At 35.6% G+C, this 21,909-nt stretch overlaps 1 protein-coding gene across 3 annotated transcripts in view; it reads right to left on the bottom strand.

Moving 5' to 3' along the window:
* The window catches only part of ZNF475 (zinc finger protein 475), a 90,386-nt gene extending 71,890 nt beyond the window's left edge, over positions 1-18,496 (bottom strand). The window contains exons 1-5 of one of the 3 annotated variants that reach the window (XM_074360546.1): positions 16,515-18,496; positions 15,178-15,424; positions 6,863-6,909; positions 3,085-3,166; positions 2,135-2,240 (exon numbers count right to left, since the gene is read on the bottom strand). The gene's annotated coding sequence lies outside the window, so the exon portion shown is untranslated. The remainder of the gene's footprint in view (positions 1-2,134; positions 2,241-3,084; positions 3,167-6,862; positions 6,910-15,177; positions 15,425-16,514) is intronic. The other 2 variants (XM_074360548.1, XM_074360547.1) reach the window with 2 other exon arrangements.
* Positions 18,497-21,909: the final 3,413 nt, after the last annotated feature.

Genomic DNA, 21,909 nt, shown 5'->3' with positions numbered 1-21,909 from the left:
CAGATGTGGTGAGAGTAGACATCCTTCTCTTGCTGCTGATCTTGGGGGAAACATTCAGTATTTCATTATTAAGCTATTAGCTGTAGGTTTTTTTTGTTTTTTTTTTTCATAGATTCTCTTTCTCAGGTTGAGTAAGTTTCCTTCTATACCTGGTCTGCTGAAGTTTGGGGGGCTTTTTTGTTTGTTTTTAATCAAGAATTGGTGTTGAATTTTGCAAATGATTTTTCTGTGTCTATTGAGTTGATTTGTAGTTATATATTTTTTGTTGTTTTACTGTTTCTCTGCCTTCTTTAGAAATATTTTATGCTTCCAATTTAATGTTTTTTGCTTAATATTTATTACTTTTTGTTTTGCTATTTTAGTGGTGTCGGATTTACAGCACGTATCTTTTACTTACCACAGTCTACTGACAAGTGATATACCACTTTGTGCACAGTTTAATAATCTTATACTAATAATATACTTCATTTTTCTCTCAGGGGTTTTATACTATTATTTTCATACATTTTTTCTTACCCACATTATTTTTTAAATAGCCATTATCTTTTAAAAAGATTTAAATAATAAGAAAAATACATGAATACATATGTTTATGTATAATTGAAAAATTGTGCTCTACACTGGAATTTGACACAACATTGTAAAATGATTATAAATCAATAAAAAAATACATTAAAAAAATCTAACCACCCTTTGACCAACTAACAAAAAAAAAAAAAGAAAAAAGAAAAAAATGTACAAATTTGCCCATATATATTTGCAATTTTCTGGTGCTCTTCATTTGTGTATATTCATATTCCTACTACTGTTATTTTCTTTCTTGCTTAGAGACTCCCTTTAAAATTGTATATAATGTAGGTCTATCGGTGATGAAGTTTTTCAGCTTTTTTTATGTCTTAGGAAGCATTCTGCCCTCAGTTTTTGAGAACTACTTTGACTGGGTATAGAATTCTAAATTGACAGTTTTTTTTTTTCTTTCAGTACTTGAAAGACATTTCACTGTATTCTCACTTGTATTATTTCATTAAAAATCTGATATCATTTTTATCTTTGTTCCTTGGTAGGAAAGGTTTCTTTTTTTCTCTGACTCTTAAAGGTTTTTTTTGTGGTTTGGTTTGAATTTCTTGGACCTGTACATTTATAGTTCTCACCAAATTTGAAAATTTTCAGGCATTATTTCTTCAATTTTTTTTTTTGTCTTTCCTCCTTCAGGCACTCCAATTATGTGCATATTAAGATGCTTGAAGATTGCTCACAGCTCTTCTTTGCTCACTCTATATATTTTTTAAGTTGTTTTTCTCTCTGTGTTTCATTTTGGATTGTTTCTATTGCTATGCCTTAAAGTTCATTAATCTTTTCCTCCACAGTATCTAATCTGCACTCCTTCTAGCTCCATTTTAGAGAAACTGCAAGGCATTATTAAGCATACTAAGAGTGGGTATCATGTTTCTTAAGCTTTAGAGCATCTTATAGATGAAATCTTTTTCTTGCTGGTGTTGACCACCTCTCAGAGCATAAATTCTGTGGCATTAGAGGATAACGATATATTCTAGTCTGACTGGGACACTCCTGGCTAATGCCCATTGTTTTGAGCTAATTAATGATGTACTCCCTTTTACTCTTAAAAATAGTTTTGAAAATAAAGTATATAGTCACCCAAGCTATTGTTCTAAGAAAATCCCAGTTCATTTACTTTCTTTTATTATCAGTCCTCTCAATGCACAGCCCTCCAAAGAAAAAGGCAAAATGAATGCAACTCATCAAAGACTAGTGAGAAAGAGACTGTCCTCCTCCAAAACTCTAAGGATACATTAGCTTCCTTTTATATCCAGATGCCAGTTTGAGCAGGAAAAAAGGAGTAAAAATCTTGAAAGTAAAAATTAACACTCGTAATAAATTAGAATTTTAAGAGAATAACTTAAATATAATTGGCAAGTGCAATTATTTTTCTGCCATCAGCAAAAACAGGGGTTCCAAGGCAGGACGAGATCAGTTTTAGAAAATAAAGAAACCACATTTTGTTGCAGATTTGAATCTTGGTGTATATTTTTCAACTCCTCCTCTCATTGCATGACACATTCCTAAGTGTCAGCAGTCATCCCTAACACAGAATTCTCTAGGGAGAGCCTAGTACCTCAGGGTGATGCAGATGCCTCCAAACTCCCAGAGTCAGAGCTGGAACACCAGGGTTGCTCCCCTCTCTGAGCAATTGATGCTGCTGCCTTGTGCACAAGAATCTCCTGGAACAAGTAAACACACATAGTGATGCTTTGTTGAATCATTTCACCTTCTTCTCACACTTTCTCTCACATAGGGGAAGGCAAGAGAATTAGATCCTTATTCTAACTCTTCTTCAAATGTGAAAAGTATACATGAAAGGGAGACACAAGGAAAAGTTTGTATGTCTTTCATTCCATTCCCTTAGTCTTATAAATAGCTCTATATAGAATATGAAAATAACAGAATTCATACTTAAGATTTTAAATTTTAATTGGTTCAAATAGTCACATATGGCAGAAATCCTGATGCAATCTGGGTCAATAGTTGGTCATTAATCAAAAAATCAGTTCCTGTGCTTATTTATGAAAAATTATACACATCTTCAACTTTTTATTTCAACCTAAAAATACACATTTATTCACCACTGTGCAAAAGAATGCACATTTATTCACAATCTTTTTATGTACAGCCAATAGATTAAATGATTAAACATATGCTGTTTTTTTTTAAATAAACCACTTCATCATGCATTATCTATATCTCTAATTTTTTATTTCTTTAAGGTGGATTGAGATTTTGAAGTTACTTGTAAAGCAATGTGAGTATAAAATCCTTCTAGAGTAAAATGAATCTCCCCTCCCCAGTTTTCTACACTAATTGTCTACATTTAATTCAACAGCAATTTTTAGTGACATCTCTATCAAATCTTTTAACTTAATTTTCATAGAAACACAACTACTTTCCCCCTTTTCACTCATATTTCATTAAATTTATATAATAATTTATATATTTGAAATTACAAGTACAACTGACACAAACAGGTTTAGGAACAACCACAACTGACTGTTACATGGGTAAACATACCTCCACTGGTAGGAGCTCGGCTGACTGGAGAAAAGCCTGATGACTGTCTACATTCAGCAAACTGTGGGCACTGATCAGTGTGCTTTATGGAGAGGAATGGAAAACACTGGTTAGCATGGCAAGTTGGTGAAATAGTCATAAGTTAATAGAGCTTCGCTTCTATTCATAGCAAATTCATAGTATATTACAGGAACTTTTTTTTTTTTTTTTACAGTGCCCACCAGCAACATCCTTTATCACCAAAGTCAACCTGGTTTTCATTTATTTGCTTTGTAGTGTTCAGCACAGGCACTCTTTATATAATCCTATTGTTATTTTTTATTGTCTTTATATCTATTTCTCACCTAGTCTTCTAGCTTTGAAATACTGCATCAGTTCTGTTTCTTTTATGTACATAGGTAACTCTTAGCCGTGTTTTCTATTTATCTCCATCCTGCTTTTCTGGGACTATTCCTTATGTTCCTGCCACTATTTGTTCCACTTTTTATCTATTCCCTGAATCAGTTCTATTACCATCTTCTAAACTTAAGCAGTTTTTCATCATGTTTAACAATCAGTAAAGCAGGGGCACCTATCAGTTAGAGTGAGAGCCACCTAATGGTAGAGCTGGGTCCTCCAGGTTCTCTGCTGGGCTATATTTTAACCTTTTAGTTGCTGGATCATGGGGAGATCCAGGTGGCCTATGCAGGCAGAATACAGTCAAGAGGCTTAGAACAGCTGCTATTTACCTACAAGTGTTTTAATATTTTAGCAAATAAGGCTAAATCTGTGTTTGCTGACTGAATATAAGCCAACAAACTACAGAATTTTCTCTCAATTCTAAGGCATTTTCATTGTGTGTATATGCAAACTTGCAAATACATATGCACACTAACATTAACTCTCAAAAGTGCTTTCCATTGCCAAGTTATAGTATCAGGAGTTGTGAAAAAAATCAATATGGCTATTTTAACAGAGATAAATAATTACTTTTAGACTTCCTATCATATAAATCAAGTATTAACAATTCTACCCCCAAACTGGTAGTAACTGGAAAATATTCTTACTTCTGATGGAAAACTTAATTTAGACTTGAAATGGTCTTTTTAATTTCCATTAGTAGCCTGAATCTAGTTTAATCATCAATACATTCTAAATTCAGTGATAAAAATTAAGAGCAAAGCAAAAAAAAAAAAAACATTTAAGAGAGCCTTAAAATATCTCTCTGCTTAAGCACAGATTAGAGCTGACCATACTAAAGAAATAAAAGTACTTTTTAGTGTGAAATACCACTTCTGGTCATGTTTCACTTTAACTAGAAATATTAAGTTCAGGATAATCATCAATCATTTCTGGAAATTTTTATTCTCTTCATTTAAAACTGTGTTAGTTCTCAAGTATTTCTAGATAAACTGACATTCTCTCATGATCTGTTTCAAAAGAATCTAGTAGAGGAGTGGAGGGGTAGGGGCTATAAATGAAATGAGACAGGCCATGTTTGGTAACTGTTGAAACTGTTTGGTGGGTAACTGTAGGCTCATTATACTATTCTATCTTTATATATGTTTGAAATTTTCCATAATAAAAAGCATGTTTTCTCTTCCGTTTTCTGCTTTTAACTTCAGGTATAATTATACTTACGCTTCTAATTCATTTTTTTAATGGGAAAAAAAAAAGATCACTGGGAAAGTATGTATCCAACTAAAACAAAATCAGTCTTAAAGTAATGAGCCCTTTCCCACAACCATTCCAGCCATCATTCGTCATTTACTCCTGGGAGTTATTTTTTTATGGCATTTGAAGACATTATCTTGGGCTCATCATCACAGAGTCAACAAAATTTAGAGTATTCCTATCTATTAATTCATTTAAAATATTAATTGAACACTTTCTATGTACCAGGAGCAGTGTGGTAGGTTATCTGTGGTGGCTGAATACATATATTCCTTCCTTTCAAAATTTTGGTGAGGAACACAGACAGTTATCAAATCTGTGCTGGATTTTAGCTATTTTCTTCTTTAGTGGAATGAGGTGTACAGCATGCCTCATTAAAATATTGCTGAAGTTTTGCTTTCTGAAAAGAGAGATACTTTCTCTTCATAAGAGATTAATAGGAGTAACACATTTTTATATCCCAAATATTTAAAAAAATTTTTATATTGAAGTATAGTTCATTTACAGTATTATATTAGTTTCAGGTGTACAACATAGTGATACAATATTTTTATAGATTATAGTCCACTTAAAGTTATTATAAAACAATGGTTATATTTCCCTTTGCTATATATTATATCCTTGTTGCTTATTTATTTTGTACATAGTGGTTTGTATCTTTTAATCCTCTACCCTATCTTGCCCCTCTCCCTTCCCTCTCACCACTGGTACCCACTAGTTTGTTATCTATATCTGTAAGTAGGCTTCTGTTTTGTTATATTAATTTTTTTCAGATTCTACATATAAGTGATATACAGTATTTGTCTTTCTCTGTCTGACTTATTTCACTAAGCATAATACTCTCTAGGTCCACTCCCATTTCTGCAAATGGCAGACTTTCATTTTTTTTTATGGCTGAATAATATTCAATTATATATATGTACCACCTCCTTATCCATTCATCTGTTGATGGACACTAAAGTTGCTTTCATATCTTGGCAACTGTAAATAATGCTGCTATAAACACTGGGGTACATGCATCTTTTCAAATTAGTGTTTTCATTTTCTTGGAATTGAAATTCCAAGGAGAGGAATTGCTAGATTATATGGTAGTTCTATTTTTACTTTCTTGAGGAATCTCCATATTGTTTTCCATAGTAGCTGTACCAGATTACATTCCCACCAGCAATGTATGAGGGTTCCCTTTTCTCCACATCCTTGCCAACATTTGCTATTTGTAGACTTTTTGATGATAGCCATCATGACAGGAATGAAGTGGTATCTCACTGTGGTTTTGATTTGCATTTCTGATGATTAGTGATTTGAGTATCTTTTCATGTGCCTGTTGGTCATCTTATATTTTCTTTGGAAATACGTCTGTTCAGGTCTTCTGCCCATTTTTTTAATTGGTTTTTTTTTAATATTGAGTTGTATGAGTTGCTTATATATTCTGCATACTAACTCCTTATCAGTCATAACATTGGCAAATATTTTCTCCCATTCAGTAGGGTATGTTTTCATTTTGTTTTTGATTTCCTTTGCTGTGCAAAGCTTTTAAGTTTTATTAGGTCTATTTCTTTTTGCTTTTGTTTCTTTTGCCTCAGGAGACTGATTCAAAAAAATATTACTATGATTTGTGTCACAGAGTATTCTATGTTCTCTTCTAGGAGTTTTAAGGTTTCAGGTACTACATTTAGGTCTTTAATTCACTTTAAGTTTATTTTTGTATGTGTTGTGAGAAAATGTTCTAATCTTGTTCTTTTACATGTAGCTGTCCAGTTTTCCCAGCACCACTCAATGAAAGACTGTCTTTTCTCCGTTGTATATTCTTGCTTCCTTTGCTGTAGATTAATTCACTGTAAGTTTGCAGGTTTATTTCTGGGCTCTCTGTTCTGTTCTATCAATCTGTGTATCTGTTTTTTGCCAGCAACATAGTCTAAATATTTTTAAATTTATTGATTTCTATAAATAGCTTATCACAGTGGGAAAGATGAATAAGATAAATGAATTAAGTTTTGGAATTGACCTCATTTCTAACACATTAAGAAGGTAAAAATATTAATTATAGAATGCTACAGTGAAAAAAATATTTTCAACAGGATGGGAGGCTACTGTCAGGTCTGGGATTTGATTTTGTTCTACTTACAGATAAGCCTGTTACTGGTACTGGGTGCTGGCTGAAGACGCAGACTCCTGGATCAGAAACACAGAACTCTATTACTCATGGCACAGCAAGCAGTATGAGTATCAGCATATTCACATCAGTTCTCCAGTCCCCAAGTCCCACCAACATGACCCAATATGCTCAGATGGATTTAATACATACAGTGGGTTTGCATCACAGCTAAAGAACACTGAACTTGGTGGAATCTACTGCTTTTAAAAAAAACAGTAAGCAAGCCCATTCTTTGTCTGGGGAAACACAGTTACCTCTTCTCGCAGAAGAGATTGAAAGTCTGTCTTAGACTAGAAACTAGGTTAGGTGGCATCTGCAGTCACTCCCAACTCTGATATGCTAAGCTCTCTGATTGAAAACTGTTTTTCTGTTGAAGTTATCAGGCAGAAAATTTCCTAATTCAATCACAGGTTTTGAACAGGTATAGTGATACAATTTTTCAGTAGTAAATTTCATATAATTTCCCATTCTGAGACCCCTCCATTCTACCTGATGCAAAAATTTAAAGTAAAATTCAGTGACTTCATTGCTATTTAGGTTTAAACACTCAATCACATTGGGCTGCTCCCTTTCCCTGGGGCTTACATAAATGCTGCTACTATATGAATGAGCGTCGGAGAGGAGGAGAATGTTTCTTTTCTCATCTGTTCCACACCTCACTCCTGTCATGTACAAACAGGTCAGATGCAGGATTCCCTTGGATTGATGGTGAATTCATAAGAAAAAGAGAAGTGCAGGCCAGGTAACAAATAAAAGTTACCCTACCGTACAAGGCTAATCAAATATTGCTTGATGATCAAGGTACTAGGGTGAGGGAGGGAAATGAGACTCCGACTCTTGTAAAGTTAAGAGTCACTTCTCTTCAGATTTCTTTCCTCATATAGGAAGCCCAGCTTGGAGTACATGTATGGCTGTACATATCATGTTTCATACCAAAGCAGATGTAGAAAATGAATAAGCTCCTGAACATTACTCACAGTGACCAGGAGAGGGCACTGAGCACAAATGAATGAAATCATTCTGCCAACACCAGGTTTTAAAGATTCCTTTTTGACTCTACCATCTGTATTTTACAAATCAATTTATTCTATGTGTCCACTGCAAACTCTTTTTGATCTAAGGATAACTGTGGTTACACATTCCTTTTGACAGTCCCAAGCTACATAATATCCCAGGTGACTGAGCTACTCATTTCCCACCCAGGACATAGGAACAAGTTCATATGAATACAAAATCATTTCAGAGGGAGTAATTTATTTTTGTAGACAGTTTTTCAAAATGAACACTTCAGAGGAATTAAAATGCACTTAAGCAATCTTGCAGAAGAGGGAAAACACTTTTACTAAAACTTTCTTGTAAGGGAAAGATTTCTGATATGTTCTTTTCCCTCTATTTCTTACAAATAAATGTGGTTTGGTTCAGAATGTGATCTCAAATAATTCACATCTGAATACTAAAACAAGGGAAAAAATATTATTCCATCACACACACACACACACAAAATGGGACACTGTATCTCAGGGGAAAAAAACCAAACTTGGATTCTATGCATTTCCTTTTAGGCCTAGTATAGACATAAACAACAATAAATTGGCCAACCATGTTCTTCAGGCATATAATTTTCTTTCTTCCCAAAGCAGCCACTCCCTGGGAAAATACAAATAACTTCTAATTTCAAAGCCCTTCAACACAAAAAGAAAGTAGGCCACCTTGACCAGAGCACAAAAGAATCTTTTTCAAGAGGACTTGAATGAGTTCCTCATTATCCAAGGAAAAAGTACATACCAAAATTTTTACTACTTTGTTTTGTTTCATTTTCAAATACTTTTTATAGACATGGGAAAAAATATTGATGAATCAGTTTTTTCCAAAACAAAACCATTATGTCCTTTAATTTTAGCCTGAAAGTGGCTCCTCATCACAAGTATTTTAGAAATAATAACACTGTGGCAGATAGTAGCTGGGAGACTTGCTCAGGGACACACAATGTTTCCAAATTTAGGGGAGTAATATTTCCACCCAAAAAGCATTGATTTTTATACTATAAAGTCACCTACAAGTTCTAAACTGTTTCTGTCCTACTAGATATAAAAAAGGTCTACAGTCCAAAGAAATAGTGGTTTAATTTACATTTAGTAACTGTAACAAGCTTTAGCTTGGGAACCTAATTCTCTTAGATTCAAAGGAAGAACATTTTGTTCTTGGTTGACAATTTACTTTCCATATTATTAATAAAAGTGAACGAAATCATTTTTGAATGACTGCTATGTGCCATTATCCTCTCAACTATCTTCTAAGATAGTTTTTATTACCCCATTTTACAAAATAAAAGGCTGAGGGAGCTCAGAGATGTAAGGTAACTATCCCTACATACGAAGCAGAGACAGAATTGGCATTGTGTCTGACTCCTACCCTGTACTGCCTCCAACGTGCCTCACTTCTCCTTAATCACATAAATTATTTTACCAAATTGAAACACAAATATCACTTTCTGTTAATAGCAACAGTCACTACTTTCCTTATTTTCTATTTTTCACTTTTGGGCAGAAAGGTGGTGTTATAAAGTGAGTTGATTTTTTATTGCAGCTGGTAAGAATCCAGAAAGTATTATGAATTCTTACTATAAAAAGTACACCTGGATTATTAGGCTGAGTACCCAATACTATATACATTTTCTAAGAGATCTTGTTATTAATCAATATTAAGGCAATTTGTCTACTTATTTATTTCATTTTAATCCCAGAAAAATCTTGTTGTTAGACACAACACTTAACGATCTAATAATAATCAAGTTCTTAAAATAATAATATATAGTTACCTGTGAAAAGATACAGATTTCAGAAGGTTTAAGTAAGTTCTCTTAGAAATCTGTTCATGTGCTTACACTCAGAGGCCTACACTATTTTTTTGGTTACTTTCATGAACTTAACCAAGTTCAAACTAGGTGCTATACCATGCTTTAGAAAATCTAGGGCTTATTTTTAAAAGATTAGGTACATAAAATCTCAGAAGTGTGTACAACCTTCTTGAATAGTTGCCATCTTCCTGAGAGCCATCAGTATCAAAACAACAGGCAAGGTTTTCCATGTGGTCACTGGCTGCCTGAGCCATTCCTTGGCAGGAGTGCTCAAGACCAGATAAGCCTCAGGGAAAATACCCAGCAGACTGACAGACGACAGATTTCTGGGAGCTCCAAGCCATCTCACACTAATCCCTGCCTCTGGTTCCGTCCCTCTCCCATGGGTTGTAGCAGCTAGACTCCAGCCTGATCCATGTTTGAAAGAGTCTGTGTCAGGGGCTGCAGTGTGGGTCCGAGTGCTTGCATGTCTCAGCAGATGTAGGAGCCAGCCTTCCCTGTATGTCTCTCTACCTCCTTGTGGACCTGGATGTAGCCCACAGGCTGTTTAATTGCTGGGAATAGTGGGATCTTGCATTCTCTCTGACCACCCAGTCCATTTGTTCTTTTAAATGAGCTATTTCAGTGGCTTAAGGGAGGGAATTCGCCACATTATGTCCTGCTGTACCTCTGCCCCACCCCAGCTCTATCGTCTACACTGGGGTTGCCCCTGGGGTGGGAAGGAGAGAGAGCTGGCTACAAGGACAAATTTCCAAGTCACCTGAGTGGCAGGGCTCTCTCTGTCTTCTCATCCTCCTTCCATCCTGGCCTGCTCACTTATGAGGCTTCTGACCTCTGAAGTCCCAACCACCCTGCCAGTCTTCATCCTTTCTGTCAGTCAGCATGGTAGAGCTGTCCAACCTCTGCTTCTGCACTTACTGCCTGTGTGACATTGGCAATGACTTCACCTCTCTGAGTCATTTATGCAATATACAAATGACATGTGACACTGTGCAAGTTTAAGGTGTACAGCATATGAAATCAACATGTTGTACACCTTAAACTTGCACAATGTTACATGTCAATTATTTCTCAATGAAAATAATAACTAAATAAATAATAAAATAAAATAAAACAACGTCTAACTCTGAGGAAGCAGTTTGAAAGGCACTGATAAATTGCTGGACTGTGAGGGGTACAAGGTAGATAGAACTGTTAAGATGTTATCTTTGAGAATCTTCTCAAGAAAGCAACATTACATAGTTGTTGAAATGGGAACTTTTGTTATCTAGAAAAGAAAGGAAAGTGGGATCCCACTCTCACTTTTTACACCAAAAAGACTTCCATATTTTAAAACACAGCTCTAGAAACGATCAAAGAACTGAAAATAAGATTCTGCCTAGAATAATAGTACTGTAAACAAATGAGGATACTATTGGTAACACAGAAGAAAATATAGCTTATTTCATTAATCTATAATTAACTACCATAAATCAAATTGAAAGGACTAACAACTCAGGAGATTAAGGTTATAAACACTTAACACGACTGGAAATACAAATTACTTTTAGACTTATGACATTCAAAATCATTCATAATAAAAGAAATTCAAATTAAACCTATAAGAAAAATTACCATTTCTATTTATCAGATTGATTAAGATCAAAATGCTTGAGTACACCCTGAGTTGAGTAGGATACTACAGGAAAATAGGTGCTTTCATATACTGCTGACAGGAGTGAAAACCTTCCTCTTGGCAGGAGGAAATCATCCTTTTGGAAGGCAATTTGACAGTGACTAACAAATTAAAAACACACAGACCCTTTTATTCAAAAACCCTCTTTTCAGTACTATATCCTGCATATATATTCAAATATGAGCAAAAAGCTATCTATACAAGGATATTCATTGCAGCATTTTTTAAATAAAAGCAAAATATTAGAAAGAACTTTAAGATGAGTAAGTAAGGATCGTTACACAAATAAAGCTCTATATAGACAATAAGTACTGTGTAGATATTAGCAAAACCAGTAAGGCCACACTGCTTGTACTAATATGCAATGGTCACCATGATAGGTACATGGATATATATTTTTTAAAGCATAAAACAATCTTATGATACTATCTTTTTGTGTTTTTAGGATAAATATTTGTGTATACTTGTATACCTGTGTACATATATACATAAAGTATACACAAGAAATTGCTAACAGTTACCCCAGGTAAATTGGTATCTAAGAGGCAGAGGTGAAAGGGAAATTTATTTTTCACTATAGATTCCTTAACTGCACCTTTTAAATTTTACAGCATGTATATGATTTACTTACTTTGTTTTCTTTGAGAGTAGGGGCTTTGTGGTCAAACAGCTCTGTATGAAGTCCCATTTCTACCACTTCACACAGATTACTTAATCTCTCATCTTTACAATGAGGATAATACCCTAAGTAGAAAGTGTTTGCCACTTTTAAAAGAGCAAATTTTAAACAACAGCAATGATTTGCTTGTGGTAGATTTTCAGGGTTTATGAAGGTATAAGGGATACATGGGGCAATGGCTTCCTAGATGACATGGCAGTTGTTTTGGTATCCAGAATTCCCTTCCCTTCTTCTGGCAAGCATATTCAGATATTCCTTTGGAAAACTACTATCTGACCTCTTCTCAAACCATTTGTTTTGTGTGGACTTGATGCTTGATTACTGAGGGTTGACATGGAACTTAGTCCTGGCCAATGAGAGCTTTGTAACCCTAGTCTTAGTAAGGTAGAAGCAAGTTTGGCAAGACTGTGGTCAGCATACCATGAACAGTGCTATTCCCAATTGCACCTCTTCCTGTCCAGACCCATATATACACTAGTCACTGGTTGAGAACAGATTTCATCTTCTATGTGGACCCCAATTTACAAGGAGTTCACTTCCAGCTAGCATCACAAGTACTGTCTTCAATAAGCCATATCACTCTTCTATCAGGCCAGCTTTTTCTGTACAATGAGGCTCTTGTGAGAATCAGCATATTCCTTTAGTTCTTTTAAGTAAAATTTTGCAGTGTTTTGAAGAGCAACGTATTTTCCTTTCATGTATGGCTTTGTAATTAGGTTTCTGTGATATCAGATTCTACTTATAGGTCTGGAAGAAATGCTTTAAGTGGTATGGAACATTAGTATCCCCAGGTAAGGTGACAACTTCAACAAAGGTCGCCGCAGGTTTTTAAAGCAAGGAAAGATTAGAACACAGGACAAAGGGGCAATATTTGCTGTCACTTGAAAGTCAGTGGGCTTAGTTTTGAGGTAAGCAGAATTTTCCAAATCCTTCCAAGGATCATCTCACCAAATCCCAGCATCTTACTTTTTCCCAAGAGATGCATTTTCCTGTAAGAAACCTGGCAAATCTTTGAATTCAACCCATGTTGTAATTTAACAAGCCATAGCGTCAGACTCTGATTTCTGGCAACCAACAGCCACAAGAAAGAGGATTCTTTTAAAGCTAAAAATTCCCTGGTTCTCTAACCACATGGAGTGGATAATTTAAAGCCTTGAATTCTTTATTTCTCTTTTTAATCTCTCCACTGCAGTCTGCAGCAGCCAGTTTATCCCTATCCATATGTCTTCATACTGTGCCAGCTTATCACTCAGTTATCAAAGCCATGTTCTCTAGGCACTTCAGTGCAGGTGAATACAGGTAACGATTTATGTAACTATTTCACCATTAGCCACCATAGATTACTATTATTCCATCATTTGATGGTAGGTCAATCCTCACTTCCTTCAAACCCAAGTAGGTTAAGTACATAACCCACTGTCTCAAACACTATTATCAATCAAGATTTGGTCACAGACAACAGAAAATACTCTAGTTCAAGCAGGAAGTAATTTAACTCAAGAATTAGGTCCTTTTAAAAATCATCGAGAGAGATGGAGAATTGGAGTCCAGAAATAATTTCAGAATGATTCTGGCCCACTAAGGGAGCTGCTACCTTGACCACATTGAGGGAAGCTGGAAATCTGGAAGCTGTCCCTGGAAACGTTGCTCTCAGAACAGTTAGCATAGCTGCAATTCAGGGGTATGTGTAGCTGTTAGCTCTAGAGCCATCCTGCCCCTCCTAGGCTCAGTACTAGACCTTAGCCCTGTAAAGCTGCTGAAGAGATGTGGGGGACTCCTCGGCAGCAGGGAATCCTAATTCCTGCACAGTTCATGCTTACCAGCAAAATCAGCAGAAACCGAACAAGTGGAACCTCTGCTTTAACCTAAGTTTCCAATTTTGTGCATCCCATCTGACTGTAGAACCTAATCCTTTACCCTTAACTTCAGCAGACCTTGAGAGGTGTAGATTTTAGCTTTTCCACCCCTGCAGTTCAGGAAGTCACACAAGGGGGGCCACATTCCCCATAAAATCCCAAAGCAAATTTCTAACAAGTTTGAAACAGGTGACCTCACCTTACTCTTGGATTTGTAATAAATGTGGTTCTTGGATGCTTCATATTTACAAAATGTTAATGAGCTACATCCCGAGTCTAAAATCAGCTGAAGCACAATGTTTCCCCAGCTAACTTCCAGTGAGTTGGGACTCTACTGCTTTTTGAACTTCCCTCTCTGTGTGGTCAAGGACTGAATTCTAAGCAAAGCAAATTAACTTCTAGGGATTTGTGAACTGAAAGGTTCTATAAATAACCTTTTGAACAACGTTTAAATTCATTTAAAGAAGTTTTGGGGTGAAATTTCCTGTGTCTCAGCAGAAGGGGTAGGTTAATTTTTCAGATACTATAGGTATAACAGAGGAATATTACCTCCTTGACTAGCTTTTTAACCTGTCTCTTAGAAAATATAGTGATCTTTTTATTCACATTAAGTGACAAAGAAGGCAAATTATGCCCTGAAAACGTACAGTGATTTTCTGAAATAATGAATTTTTAAGTGACTTACATGCAAGGGAAAAACAGAATGGGTGAGAGCCGTGAGGCGCACGAGTCCTGTACAGCAGCAGGCCCACTGCAGACGGAGCCACATGTGTGCCAGTTATCAGGGGAGATACGCACAACCGCATCTCATGGTTTAGCATTTTTAACACAGGAACAAATCAAAGAGGAGAAAAACTTTATACTTTTTAATTGTTTGTGTTAATGGTTTGAGTTTTAAAAGTAAGTATTAACTATGTACAAATATGGTCAGTGAACTGAAATAAAAAGGTAGAGGAAACTAAAGATATGTTAATCACCTTTAGGATCTAATAAATGTGCAGCAGTGAAAAGCTATTCAAAATTTAAAATTGTTCCTTAATTGTTCTCTGCACATCCATAACAAATACTTCACAGATAAAAGTTTTTGAATTAACTTTTGCACTTTAGGGTGTACCATTTGCAATTTATTTGCTTACATTTATATTCTAAATTTCTATAAATTCGTTTCACACCTTGCCAACTGGAATAGAACAACAAGGAAATTCAGTTTCAACTCACATTCCGTGAGAGAAGAACGTCAAAGTCTGGATCTGGACATCGTGGCTGGGAACCATGCTTTCTGTGTTGCTTGGCTGAACAGTGAAGTAGCGTCCTCTGGTCCCTGGTTTGCTCCAGCTCCTCAAACTTTGTGGTTGTTTCCAGTCTACATGTATTCTTAAGTAACTGAACTCCCTCTTCTTAACATGACCTAAGTGTGGTCTTTGTACTTATATATCCCAAAGAGTTTAATTTAGTAAACAGCTTACTATGGTATAAAAAACAAAAAAGGCAAAAAGAGTAGAAAAAAGAAGCAATCTGTTAGGAGAAAAGGGGAGCCAGTAGCACAGGTTAATGAAATTCAGTGTTCGATTTGAAGAAAACATACACCATGTGTTTCTTGGATCTGCTGAGCAAATCCATCGATAAATCTTTTCTTCCAGCATATGGGCTTGAACTAACCCACCAAATTTCCAACAGACTAATGTCTCCACCCAGCTACTCATTCCAAAGTTATAGTTATTGAGTCAAATGCCTTGGCCATTCTAAGAAAATTCCACAAGTAACAATTACTGTACTTGGCAGGAAGCCTTGTAATACCCAGCTAGAACTTTATTTTTTTGTTGATTTAAAAATACATTTTTAAAATATTTTTCAGATTTATTGCTATTTAGGAAAGTGTATTATCAAAATATAAAGTGAAGAAAGAGCTAAAAGAAGTAACTCAGGCTAATAAATACATATATTCCAAATCAATATACTATTGAATTGTAACTTAAACATAATTCAGTCCCTGTCCCCAAATGGCCTTTTCTCAAATAGTAAATAAAAGCATTTGGAATCTTTGCTAAGTCTCTTGGTGGGGGAAAATGCCTAAAAATGGATGGTGTGTTCTTAATACAAGCCACATGATTTAACTTTTTTTTTTTTTTTGGAGCGTTTTCTTGCTTCTCATCCTTTTAGAATTTTCAACTCAGTCCTTGAACATGGTCCTCCCACTGCCACCCTTTCTCTCTCATCTTCCTTTCAGAGGAGAGACCCTCCTACCAGTCCCTCAACAGCAGCTCTGTCTGGCTGCCTACAGAGACTTTCCCTGCTGCATGCAGCCCTCTGTCAAGTTTATTCTCACCCTGTGCTTTGATTGCTTTTCTCATAAGAATTTTCCCATCACTCAAATTCTGCAGAGAAAACGAGATCCAACCATTATGACTTTTTTTTTCTCTTTTGAAGAAAACAAAGGGGTGAAGGAGGCTCTGGATACTTGCAAAGTAATTCTACTTTTCTGTTACCCTTTCCCCTATCAGATCTTTTTGCACTACGACCAAGAGGAGAATGCCATATGCGTTTGTAGGACTCACCACCACCACTTATCACACTCCAACATGCTTTTGTCCTTCTTCACTCAAGTCAGACAGGCTTCCCATCAGGCACTGGAAAGTGTGTCATACCAGTATCTGCCTAAGCTTATCCTAGAAAATCAGAAAGGAAATGAATCAGCATTAGGATTTTTAATGTCCATCTACTCACCCACCTGGGATCCTTGTTTTCATAACATGAGGATAAAGGTAATTTTACAGAATTCTATTATAGGCAGTTGACTGCTAAATGACCTGCACCGACATAACTGAAGCTGAGTAACAGAGTTTTGGGGAATCAGAAGTGGCCTAGAAAAACTTCCCTCCTATCCTGGGTACTATAAAGTGTAGGGAGCTAGCCAGCTGAAAAATCATACTGTGGGAGTTAAATAAAGAGGGACACTCCCCCGACTTGGCTCTCCCCTGGCAAGACAGAGGCTCATAAGGGCAGAAACCTCACTTTAGAGTATCCCACTTCAAGAGGCTGAGTCAGCCTTGCCTCATCCCTTCCTCCTCAAGTCTTCTGCAGATCTGGGGTTTAGGTTCATTCATCTGTAATTCTCCTGAATTGCATCTGCATCAATCAAGTGGACCACCTCAGCCACAAAAATTTGAGGGGGTTCTGGGGCACCACAATAAAGTTAAAGCCTATTTAAGGTTTTCTCAAGTCTAAGACTAATCATTCTTCATGATCAATCATTTCCTCATGAACCTGATCCAAGGAAATGATCAAGCCTGCATTGATTCGGAGCCTGTATCACACTCTATTGTCCCCTAGAGGATGACTCATTTCAGTGGTTGTCTGTAGGAATGCAAAAGCAGAGTTTTTACCCACTCACAGTTATGAAATTGACATATGAATTCCAGAAACTCTCTCTCCTGCTGTACACTCATTCTGGAGCAGCGAGAAAGTCCACTATGGAAAGGAAAATACTATGTGGTTTTGAGCCCATTAGACCTATAGACAGTATTTCTGTCTCCAGGGAGGTCTACTAAAGCAGTTTTAAGTCATTTTGCTAACCACACCTAAAATTCCATTTCTTGGGTTCCTGGACAGACACCTCCCATGAATTTCTCAAATTCCTAGTAGCAAGTAGCCTGTATAGTAAATCCAGAAACTGATTTCAAGTCTCCCAGCGGAAGCCATATGTTTTGAAGATGTGAGGTTTTTGGAAGATGATTAGAGACATTAAACTAATAAGGACATGTCTACTATAATGATTTTTTTTTTTAGGAATTATTACAAAAATTGAGAAAAATTCCAGGAAATTGAGGGTCTTTTGAGAATGGATTATAAATCAAGCTCACAGATACCCACAATACAATGCTGCATAGATCTAGTTCCACTTTTAGAGCATTCAGTTCCCAAAACTGAAATTTTGCTTCAGTACACCTCCACGACATTTCACTGCCTTTTAGTACGAGTCTAAAAACCACTGGCACTTGTTCTTAGACCACTTCCTCCTTTGTATCTATTCTGTTAATAGTCTGGCAGGCATGGAGTAAGCGTTTAGTTCTAGCCATCATTATACACTAGTCTTAAAATCACAAAAAGTAGTCCTGAACATGTAACTCAAGTAGAACTTGGGCTCCATATTAGCCCAGCAGGATGTTAATTCAAAACAATGGTCAATCATCCTAATAGTAAATAAGCAATTAGAAACTTTACTCAGTCTCTGAGGAAAATGCCGTAAGAGAGAGCACATACACAGCCAGTTTTCTTTGAAAAATCTTTTCAGACATTGCATTTAGTCTCAATCTCTAGCCAATGTGAAATAAACATTGAATATTTATGATAGAGCTCCATTCTGTTACAAAGTGCAATGGCATAGCTACTCAGAAGTTGGAGTACCATCATGAAAGACTTATCTTTTTGTTAAAGATGATTAAATATAATGTAGTATATTTAGCAGTAGCTTATGTAGTGGTCCCTTAGTATCACACACAAAAAATGTATTATTTACTTCCAGAAATAATCAGCTTGGTAATATTCATTTATTCATAAGGAAATGAGTAAATTGTGTCAATTTTTCTCACTAATCACTTATTTATATAGCTGACTATTAGTACAGAGTTACAGCATAGTAAAAATGTATTGAGAAACAAAACAGCAACTTCTGTTTCTTTATTCTTTGTTCCTACAGTTAGTTGTAGAGGATATTTTTCTTTTGTAAACGCAACCCTTTAATAGAGACACATAGAGAAAAGCCTATTTAATTGTGTACACAAGTGTCAATACAAGCAAGTCTGCTGTAGTAGTTTGTGAATTTCCTCTGTGGTTTGCTTGAAAGATCACTAAAGGATCATTTAGGACTTCTCATATGAAAATATCACTATTTGGATTGCAGCTGGAGCTGCTCTTAGCTGGTGCCTTGTTATTTCCAGGAACAAGTCACTGAATTTTTAAGAGCATTTTTTCAGTAATCATGCAAGCATTCTGCCCACCTAAACCTTGCAATTTTGTGTTAGATCACCTGAAAGTATTTCTTCTCTTCATCTTATTCACAATTCACCATGCAGTCATTGTTCAGAAGCCCAAACACCATTCTCAACAAAGTGCAGCTCATGAAATAACCAGAGGCCTACGAAAATGCGAACCACCACTTCGTTAAATGAATTAGTCAATTTACAAATGAAAATATAAATGCGATAACTCTAAAACTATTTAGTTTACGATAAAAGTGCTTTGTTTACAATTAAGTTACCCTTACCCTTTTAAAATTAAAAAACAAGTAGATTTTAATACATGTAAATGTGAGGGCCCTACTAAAGCCAGTTTGGTGTAGTCAAGCATTTGGAAAGATTCCCCATTCACCTTTGCCAAGACCTTGTCATTTTAGTGAGATTAAGGTTCCAGTTGCTTCAGCCCAAGACCTCTCTGGAGCAGATGCTCTGCTATTCTGGTTAAATTAAACCCATTTCTCTCCCAAGTGAGTAAATACTTAAGTACCCATGCTGAGACAGCTGAAGTGACTTTTCATTTGGCACATTGATTCTGGGAGTGTAATACCTATTTGTTGAAACTATGCTAAGTTAGGACAAAGTATTTTTTTTTTATTACTACTTATTAACATGTATTGAGAACAGATATTGTACTTGGTCCACACACAATATATAAAGGAAGGCCTCATTCCTACAGATGGAAATAAAAAGCTTGGATGACTAAATTATTGATGAAATATATGTCTTTTAAAAAGTTCAGTTGGGAAGACATTGAACACATAATTACAGGTGAGGTCAGTTTTACGAAGAAATGCAGTATACTATGCATGTGCAAAAAAGGAGTTGATCTAGTGTTGGGGTTAAAGGAAAGTCTCCAGAAAGAAATGACATTTGAACTGAGACTTGAAGAATGAGATGAAGTTGGCTAGCTGAAGAGTAGAGGAAACAGTGATTCACACAAAAAAGACTTATGGGAGAGGGTATGAATGACAGTTTGGTCTGGAAACAGCAATGAATAGTAGCAGTGCATAGGGGCTGTGGGAAGAGGGGGTGGTGGTGGCACTGAACCTGCAGAAGCTGGCAAGAGCAGAATCCCTTAGGCAATAGCAGGGATTTCCTACTTTACCCTAAGGACAGTGAGATTCTCCTAAATTGTTTTGATGACAGGAATGGCATGGTCATATGTGTTTGTAAAAACAATCACCCTGGCTGCAGTATGGAATAAGTGAGTGGTGGGAATGGTGAAATGTGGAGAAACTGATTAGGGGGCTGTTGCCTAAGAAAGAGCTAATTTCTGACTTTGTCAGGAGTGTTTGAAACTGAGATGGGGAGAAGTAGAAACGTAAAGGAGCTCCAATGGATCATATTTCAAAAAGGATTGGATGTTGGGGCAAAGGACAGAGGGATCTGAGGGATGACTCCCAGGTTTCTGGACCAGTCAGCTGGGGTTATGGTTACTAAAATAAAGAACAATAAAAAAAATTTTTGCTGCAGATTAATAATCAGTTTTGGACATGTTATATTGTATATTAAAAGTATTAGAATATATATATATATATTATTATATACATATATATGTGTATATATATAAATGTATTATTAACATTAATTTAAAAATCATTTCCTTTTTATCCATGATTAAACGAACAACTTTCATATGTACAAACACTGCTCCTGACTCCTCTTACGCAACTCTTACTGATTCTGTAATGGCTTAAATTTATTTAATAAGTAAATAATACTTTATACTTTCTTTTTGATTTTGATTTTTTAATGAATCACCATAATTAGTTGAGAAGTATTAATATTTTATATTAAATAGCAAGCGACTATTTTTGGTAGTATTTGGTTATTCCCAATATTGCGAGTATGTGAAATAAATTATTCATGTTCTTCTCAATAGATTTCTTTTTTTTATGGTCAAAATTATTCTCCCCAATAAATTGATTCATAGACAGAAAAACTAGGTTCCACATATGTTTTTGAGACAAGCTACAGTTAGTGTATCTGCATGAGTGAGCCAGGTGAAAACAGAATAACCACTCAGCTGACTCAAAGGACTGTGAAATAATAGTACATACGCTATTTTAAGGCGTGAGGTTTTGAGGTGATTTGTGATACAGCAGCAGTTCACTGATACAGTACTATTGTTTATTTACCTACTTTCAAAAATTGTTCATATACTAATCGTTCCTTGTGATGATATAGAATCATTCCTTTTTCTTCTCTTATTTACATCCACCTGGTTTCTTCTGCAGTCTCTTTTTAGTCTCCTCCTTAAATCTTTTTTTTTTTAACATTTTTTTATTGAGTTATAGTCATTTTACAATGTTGTGTCAAATTCCAGTGTAGAGCACAATTTTTTCAGTTAAATCTTAATTTAAAAAAGTTTTTAAGAGGATATAGTCAATTTTTAAAATCAATCATGTTTCTTTGAACAACAGATGACAAGAAAACTAAGTTTAAATATTTCCATTTACAATAATCTGAAAACACACTAGATACTTATGAATTAACTTAACAAAAGGGATGCAAAGTTTCTACATTAAACATTATAAAACACTGCTGAAATTAGAGACTAGGTAGAGTGTATATATACTATGTTTATGGATTGGAAGATTCATATTGTTAAAGTGTAATTTCTCCCCAGATTGATCTATAGATTCAATGCTATGTCAATCAGAATCAGTTTTTTAGGTGGAAATTGTCCAGGTGTTTCTAAAATGTATATGGAAGTATAAAGAACAGTCAAAATATTTTTGGGGGACTTTCACTACCTGATCAAGACTTACTATAAATCTATAATAATCAAGACAGTGTGGTAATGGCATGAGAATAAGAAAACAGATGAGTGAAAAAAACATAGGAAGCCCAGAAATAGATCTGCAGATATAGGCAAACTGATTTTTGACAAAGGTGCCAAGGGGCGTCTTGGAGAAATAGTCTTTTCAACAAA

This window comes from Camelus bactrianus, chromosome 3 (genome assembly GCF_048773025.1).
Source record: "Camelus bactrianus isolate YW-2024 breed Bactrian camel chromosome 3, ASM4877302v1, whole genome shotgun sequence".
Classification (NCBI taxonomy): domain Eukaryota; kingdom Metazoa; phylum Chordata; class Mammalia; order Artiodactyla; family Camelidae; genus Camelus; species Camelus bactrianus.
Note: the sequence above shows the minus strand (reverse complement) of the source record. Positions and strands in the feature narration are given on the sequence as shown.